This window comes from Dromiciops gliroides, chromosome 1 (genome assembly GCF_019393635.1).
Source record: "Dromiciops gliroides isolate mDroGli1 chromosome 1, mDroGli1.pri, whole genome shotgun sequence".
NCBI lineage: Eukaryota > Metazoa > Chordata > Mammalia > Microbiotheria > Microbiotheriidae > Dromiciops > Dromiciops gliroides.
Window position 1 is genome coordinate 555916283 of NC_057861.1, and position 8612 is coordinate 555924894.

The 8612-nt window shown below is 37.3% G+C and overlaps 1 pseudogene; it reads right to left on the reverse strand.

Annotated features, from left to right (window-relative positions):
• Nucleotides 1-8246: 8246 nt before the first annotated feature.
• Nucleotides 8247-8343, reverse strand: LOC122737673 (annotated as a pseudogene).
• Nucleotides 8344-8612: the final 269 nt, after the last annotated feature.

Sequence of the window (8612 nt, forward strand, 5' to 3'; positions counted from 1 at the left end):
TCCAGTTTCTAATCTAATCTAGCTACATTCTCACAGTTAGTGATTGCATCAGCTCTCATTAGTTCTTTTGTCTTGTCTATGCAGATGACTTAAAAATGTATATACCCAACCATAATCTCTCTCCCAAACTCCAATAAAGTTTTATCATTTGATTTCTGGACATTTTCACATGGTTCTCCAGTAATTATTTCCCATGGATCTCCAGTAATTATTTCAAACATAACATGACCAAAAAAGAATTCATTATTTTCCCCTGACGATCCAACTTTCCTCTCAATTTCCTCAATTCTGTTGATAGTTTCACTGTAGGGCAAATAGGTGGTACAGTGGATAAGAGCAACTGGCTCTGAAGTTGGAAGGACCTGGGTTCAAATGTGACTGTGTGACCCTAGGCAAGTTAATTTAACCTTAATTACATTAAACATTCAGGGCCATCACCAGTCATACAGATAGATATTTTGCCACTGGACCCAGACTGCTTTGGAAGGAGAGAGTGAGGTTGGTGACTTTGGACAGCCCTCCACTTAAATCCAATTCATCGCAAGTCATGACATCACCCCAATGGCATGAAAATGAAAGACAAACTGCACTTCTCTTACAACCTTGAAGTTGTCCTTGAGTCTTTACTTTTTTTTTTGTCCTCAGTCTCCAAATCCAGTTAGTTGCTTTTCCATCTTACCTCCTGCTGGTAGGAAGGCAGGTTGGAGTGACTGAACCAGTCCGGTGAGAGAGAGTGTGCCATTCTAGCTAGAGCTACACTGAATAAAATGTAAGCTCTCTGAGGGCATGGAGTGTTTTGTTTTTGTCTTTGAAAACATAATCAATTAGATGCTTGTTTGAAGGAATTGGATTAAATAGCTTTCAAGTTGTATCCTGTCCCCACAAAAGACTACAAGCTCCTTGAGGACAGAGATTGATATTTTTTTGGTGTCTATATTTGTACTCACCAATAACTATTTCAGTACCTTGCAAACAGTAAGCACTTACTAAAGTCTAATCATCAGAGAGAACTTGTCAGTTAGATTAGGCATTGAAACTATCCGTGTATGCCTATAATAGCATCACTAAGTCAACTGCACATTTTCTGCCATCTTCTGCCATCTTTCTCTCTGCTGGCCAGATTCCTCTTTGCTGAACAGCCATGCATGGCTAAAAGTCCTTGCTCTTCCTTCTTGTCTGCAAAGGTTAGCTTTCTTTTTGAAATAATGTGAAAAGGCTACTAAAAGCACAAGGCTGCCTGATCCTGTCAGGCAAAAAGTAGCTGTTTACTTTAAGTTCATGGATTTTCTGAGCTCATGAATCCTTTCCTTCACAGAAAGGAACAGAAGATTTGTCTAGGAATGTCTTCTATATTTGACCCCAGATACATAGCTCCACAAAGCTTATAAAAGTCTTGTTTGCCTCCCCATTTTTCTTTCTTGACTCTAGATCCAAGTTCAACAACCCTCAAGTGGCTAATATAGGACAATGGCAAGCAGAAAAGTGAAGGGATTAGCGAGCACTAGGAAATGCACTTTTCCTTAAAATGGAGAAAATGGGAATAAAAGGAGGAAAGAGGATCCACTATCCTCCTCCAAACTCATTTGCAGTCAGTAATATAGAATATTGGCCACACCTTCTGGGTCTGGATTGATTTATAGCATATGGTCCCAGTGGATGATTTCTCTGATCTCTCCTCTAGTTTATCCCTTGTGGTACCCACAATGTACAAGTCACATCATTCCCTTGCAATTGCTTCCTTTGTCTTTTTGCTAGTGCTGGCTTTCTCTTTCTCCTTTCCATAAACCCTTTCAAGTCTAAGAGGGTAGGGTCCCTGGGAGATGTAGAATTCTGGAGAAAACCTACTACCACCAAAAGGACAGAGCTAAATTCCAAGTCATTCTCTCTGTGGCTGGTGCCAAGAAAATGCTATGAAGTCGTTATTGAATTGAATCGAAATTAACAGTAGGAACAGTGATGTAACTATTTCTATCAAGACATATAGGATTTACACTTCCCCACTACCTCTTTCAGTGCTTATGGGATTAAAAAAGTTCTCTCTTATACCCAAAAGATGAAGAAAGATATAAAGATAATGATTTCTGAGAAGAAAACATACCCATTTTATTCTCCCCTTGCATACATCTACATTAAATGGTATGCTTAACATGGTTTGAAAACAAGTCCTATAAATTACATAATGTATAAAAGTGCATACAAGTCCCATTAGTTATGACACCTACTGGGATTCTTGATCTAGACGGTAATGAATTTAAGCAAGCAGCTCAAGGGCTCCAGGTTTCTTGTTTTTCTTGCCTTTTTGGAGGCTTCTTTTAAATGAATGGCACACAGCTTGGTAATGTAAATCTGAATGACTATCCCTTACCTCTTGGGTCCCATGCAGCTAATTTTTGCATTCTACTTTATGAAATGGTTTTTCTCTCAAGTGCTGTCATTCTCACTGTGGTACCCTGCTACCACCCCTGGTGAGTTTATACAGTCATGTAAATCAAAGTGATTGGCCAAGAAGAAAACAAAGAGTGGGTTTTGGTGATGCATAAATGAAAAAATGTATTCGCCATTTTTTAAAAAAGGAGGAAGACAGAAAATTTCATCAATTCTACAAATAATGAGGAACTATTAGAAAAGTTTCTTTGTGGACCCCTAATATAGTATCCATTTAAGCAAGTTATGTCTCTTGCTACATCTAGCCACATCTAAATAGATATCTCTAGGTATTCCAAAGATGTTTTTCATACTACTTAAGACATTTAGTGGTGGTTTCAGGCTCTAACCCCAGGTGGAAAATATTCCTGACAATGTGCTAGGATTTGGAAAATCTGGAATGTAAGGAATTCTTTTTTTTTTTTTTGAGAATTATATTTTACCACTGATTAGAAAATATTTTTGGTTTAGTTCAGTTCTAAAAGTTCCTGAATAGCTAATTTATCAGCTAATCTCTGTAACTCCAAATGTTACACTTTTGTCAGAGTAGACCCTTATTATTCTATTGTCAGTAGGAGAAAATCCAAAATCCTCACTCTGAAATTTAAAGCCTCCCACAATATGGTTCTCACCTACCTTTCCAGTTTTGATTTCATATTACTCTATCCATACACTCTTTACTATAGCTACACTGGCCTGCTAGCTAGTCCTAGAAGACAACAGTCTATATCTCTCACTTACATGCCTTCACAACTTGTCCCCATGTTCTCTCCCTTGTTTCCACCTCACAGAATAACTAACTTTATTCAAAGCCTATCTCAGATACCACCTAGTATACAAGGCCTTTCCTGAAATACTTTCACTCCAGTTTTTAGTTCTCTCTTCCTTTTGAAATTACTTTCTCCTAATATGTATGTACTTTAATTCACTTGTGCGAATTATCTCTGTCCAGAAGAATATGAGCTCCTTGACTAGAGAGATTGTATCATTTTTGTCTATCTTAAACACTTAACGTTGGTCTTATATCCAGTAAGTGGTTAATAAATGTTTCTTTAATGAATTAAAGATGAATTACTCCATCATGCAATGATTATCTTCTCAGAATGGCTTCAACACAGTACATAGCTCTTCATATAAGCAGTCATTTATTATTCTCTAATTTTTCTGTATATGCATGTTTCAATTACATAGCTAGACTGGATGCTTTTGTAAGGATCAGGCCATTTATCTTGTTTGTTCTGTCTCTGCTGTCCTGCTAATATGTGGCACAGTCTTGGGCAGACAGTAACTTTTTTAGAGCAGCTACTATCTTCTACAGAGTATTTCATTTACTCTCTAACAGCTCAGAAATTGAAAAAAATTAGAAAAGTACTATCATTTTGGGATGAAATTGCTCCTTTAATCAATCTATTATAAATAGAAGGAGCAATGATTCTTCAAACTAGTGGTTTACCTTCTTTCATATGTCTTTATATCTTATAACCTACATATGTTTTTTCTTTTGTGCTTTCAAAGTTTTATTTTTTTTAATTAGCAAGTAATTATTTACCCTCCATTATCTCTGTATAAGGAAGAGGCCTTCTTAGAATTATGACTGGTCACTTCATTAATCAAAATTCTTAAGTCCTCCAATGTTACTAGATCTTACAATGCTGTTATTGTAATTACTGTAAAAATTGTTCTGGTTTCTGCTAACTGCACTTTGCATCATGTAAGTCACCTCAAGTTTATCTGCAACTATGACTGTCTTTAAGTTTCCATCCATTTTCCTCATCTGATTGCTGAAATTATCTCATTTTTCTTTCTTTCTAATAGATTTCCATTAAATTCCTATAGACTTCAGTTTTATCTGTTTTTTGTTGCATTCTGATTCTATATTTCACTTTACCCTAATTGCTTTAATTCCAATCATATTCTAATCTAACACTCTTCTGATCTCTCCTGTAAAGATTTCCTTTTACAGTACCAATTAATTGCTAAACTTTTACTTCTTGAGTTGCATAGTGTATTTCAATGTAGGTGACTTTACTAATACATGTAAACAATTAAATTCTATTGAATCATTTTAAAATAACTTCAGTAACATAAATTCTCTAGTAGGTTAAATCCCCTTTAACTAGAACAGCACATCTATCATCCTCCAGGAAGAGGAGAAAGTAATTAGAGGCATATACTATTTGCGAGTAATACAAAGCTCTTATCTGCAAACATAAAAATACACATAAAAACCTTTAAACCATAATTTGGAAACTTACAGTAAAGATACTTCATTTAAGTTACAGTTTTAGTTTCTAATTGATTTATAATGTAATAAACTTCTAAAGACCGAGAAAAAAAAGATTTCTTGTTTAACTTTCTTTTTTTTTTTGATTTAACAACTTATCCAGGTTGGAGATTGAAGAAATAAAGTATCTCAGTTTCCCTTCTTATCTCCTATTGAAAATATAATTAAAAGTCATTGAGAATAATTTTCTGCTTAATATTACAGATTGCAAGGTGGGGAAGATCAGTGAAGTCTCAGCTCTCCTAGCTAAGGTTTACTTCTGCGCTTTCTTATAGCAGTTATTATGGTTGATGAGGTCTCCCCCTTCAAAGTGCTCCAAGGGTAGAGAAGACCTTGTTGCAAGCTAGAGTATTTCTGTAGTGGAAGCCTCAGTCAAAACCCACCTCACTCACTGCCTAACAAATACAGATTTCCCTCACTAACCCATACTCTTCCCAGTCAGTTAACTAGGACACAAAGCACAGATATTTGATAAAGCAGTTCACTTCTTTCTTGGCAGTTTGTGATTGAAATGGCTGCTATCAGAGTACCAGCCAGTCACAGATAAAGTATACAGGAGTGTTGAGAAGAAAGACAAAAAGAGAAAGAAAAAGAAAGAGAAGACTATATAAAAAGACCACCAGCCTAATTTTAACCAGATTTTTAGCAGCTATTTAAGTCCTTGAGCTATTAAATCATGGGGATTATTATTTGCAGATTAGGTGGCCTGCACTAATTCTAACCACACTATAGTCTTTCCTTGGGATAAAGCCAAACACAGCCTATTTTCTGGACATATGGAGATAGGGATTGTATTGTGTTAAACTTGAACTCAAGGAGATTCGCCAGGTTCCCATACTGTCTTTGAATTGATCCCTTATTGGTCTGGTTTTGCCTGTGCTCAGTCCTAAAATCACAGACACTTAGTTTATCTTCCATCGTCTCAGAGAGCCTTCAGGTCCCAAGCTCTGCAGAATGCTAAAATCACAGAGACTTACTTAGGTTTCTCGGTGTTGGAGAGCCTTTGGGATTTACTCCCAGTGACTACCAAGGAAATGCCGTCACTGCTATCATAATCCTTAGTCACAAGAGCATATCCCCAAATCTGAAATAGTTTTAGAAAGAAATTAATTTGGTCATTTTCAAGAGGAGGAAAACCAAAAGAAGGCTCCCTCCAGGAGAGTTTGTGAAGTTACCTAGTTAAGCTAAGGGCATAAGGCGATAGGTAGTCTCCAAGGGAAAGGCAGTTTGAGATGTATATCAACAGGCAGGTCAATCTTATTTGGAGAACACAAAGCATAAGATTTGGGTGAATCGGGGTAGCTAGATGGCGCAGTGGTTAAAGCACCGGCCCTGGATTCAGGAGTACCTGAGTTCAAATCCGACCTCAGACACTTGACACTTGCTAGCTGTGTGACCCTGGGCAAGTCACTTAACCCCCATTGCCTAAAAAAAATAAAAAATTAAAAAAAAATTAAAAAAAAAGATTTGGGTGAATCTGCAACAGGAACTGAGTGGACCCAAAACAAGCACTATGTGGGATATAAGCATTCCGTACAACTTTCCTGAAAGTCAAGCTGACTTCTACAGTAAACTTTTAGGTTAGACAGTTAATGAAATCCAAGGCTGCACTAAGAACTATAATCTAAGGATAAGAAGAGATTCCTACTGGACTCTTTCCTGAACAGATGGCATCTGGAACATTGCATTCTGGGAGCTTCCCTGCCCTGATAACCTGGAGCTCCTATAGAGGAGGATAACTATGTTGGTAAGAGGTTTCAGGTTGATATCGTGAGCATCACTCAAAGGAGTTGGGAATGTTTAGCCTCAATTGGAATTAGGAGGAATAAGGTACCTCACAGGGTTCAATTCCTCCCTCAAACACTTATTAGCTCTGTGATTATAGGCAAGTCATTTAACTGCTCTATGCTTCACTTCCTTCAACTGTAACAAGAAGGAACGGTGGAATCAATGGTCTCTTAAGATTTCTTCAATGTTTATCTTTTTCTTTTTCTTTTTTTGGTAAGGCAATTGGGGTTAAGTGACTTGCCCAGGGTCACACAGCTAGTAAGTGTCAAGTGTCTGAGGCTGGATTTGAACTCAGGTCCTCCTGAATTCAGGGCCAGTGCTCTATCTACTGTGCCACCTAGCTGCCCCCTATCTTTTTCCATAGAAGTGAACTATTTCAATCTGTATCTCAATTGAAGTCACTTCTACAGTATCTTTGTACAATTGGTAATGGAGCTATCTCCTTGAAGACTTCCAGTGAGGAGATAACTACCTTCTAAGGTAGCTTATTCTATTTTTGGATAGCTTAATTGTTGGGAAGATTTTCCTTATACCTTTGATGCTATGAGGCTATGATCGATTCTACTTAAGCTAAGAGGAATAAGAGAAACTTGCCAAAAGGCAGATGCAGGTTTGGAGTAAGAAAAAAAACCAATCAACAACAAAGAGACTTTCTAACAATCAGAGGTATCCAAAGGAATCTACTGTCTTGAGATGGGGTGGGTTTCATGTCACTGGAGATCTTAAGAAAACAAAAGCTAGATTTTTTTGGGGGGTTATTTATTTAGAATTTTCCCCATTACATGTAAAAAACAACTTTTTTCACTTTGATTTTTTAAAACTTTGTGTTCCAAATTTTGTTCCTTCCTCCCTCCCCATCCTATGAAATCAAGCGATTCAATATAAGTTATACATGTGCAGTCAGGCAAAACATTTCCACATTAGTCAGGTTGTAAAAGAAAACAGACAAAATAACTTTAGAAAGAGGAAGTAACAAAAAATTATGCTTCAACCTGTATTCAGATACCATCAGTTCTTTCTCTGTAAATGGATTACATTTTTCATAAGTCCTTCTGCTTATCATTTCTTTCAGTTACTGTATTGCCCTCCATCCTATTCCCTCCCCTTGATATTTACTCTATTTTCTATCTTCTTTTACCCTGTCCCTCAAAAGTGTTTTGATTTTTACTGCCCCCTCCTCTAATCTGCCCTCCCTTTCTACACCTATCACTCCTTATCCTGTTCCCCTCCCACATCCCCATAGGGCAAGATATATTACTATACCCACTTGAGTGTGTATGCTATTCCTGCTTTGAGCCAATTCCAATGAAAGTAAGGTTCACTCACTCCCCTGCTCTTTCCCCATCTTTCCCCCCACTCCATAAGCTTTTTCTTGTTTCTTTTATGTGATCTACGTTTCCCAAGTCCACCTCTCCCTTTCTTCTAGGGCATTCCTCTTACCCCTTAACTTTATTTTAAAGATGCCATCATGGGTCAGCTAGGTGACACAGTGGACAAAGCACCAGCCTTGGACCCAGGAGGCCCCGAGCCCAAATTCGACCCCAGACATAAGCCACCCAACTCTGCCTGCCCCAGAAAAAAGGATAAAAAAATGCTTTACAGTTATCATCCCTTCATTTGCAATTCATATCTGTGCCCTTTGTCTAAGTATATTCCTTTCAGCTGTTCTAATACTGAGAAAGTTCTTATGAGTCAGAAGTGTCGTCTTCCCATGTAGGAATGTAAACAGTTCAACCCTTTAACATTCCTCAAAAATATGGAACGCTTCACAAATTTGCGTGTCATCCTTGCACAGTGGCCATACTGTATCATTCCAATTTTAGTATATGTGCTGCCAAAGCAAGCACCAACAACTAGATTATAATAGTTATATAGATGTGAAAATTCTTTTTTAAGTGTGAGATGGTCTCTTTCAACTCTGAAATTCTGATTAAAAAATGTGAGCTGAAATCTACCTCATTCAGTTGTTATTACAGACTTAATCTTAAAGCACTTCATTAGCTGATTCATCATTAGGTGTTTTATACCCCTGAGACAAGAATAGAATCCAAGATCTCCTGATGGATTCTTTATTCCAGGGGGGTGGGAATAGTCAAGTTTGAAGGCTGAAAAATGG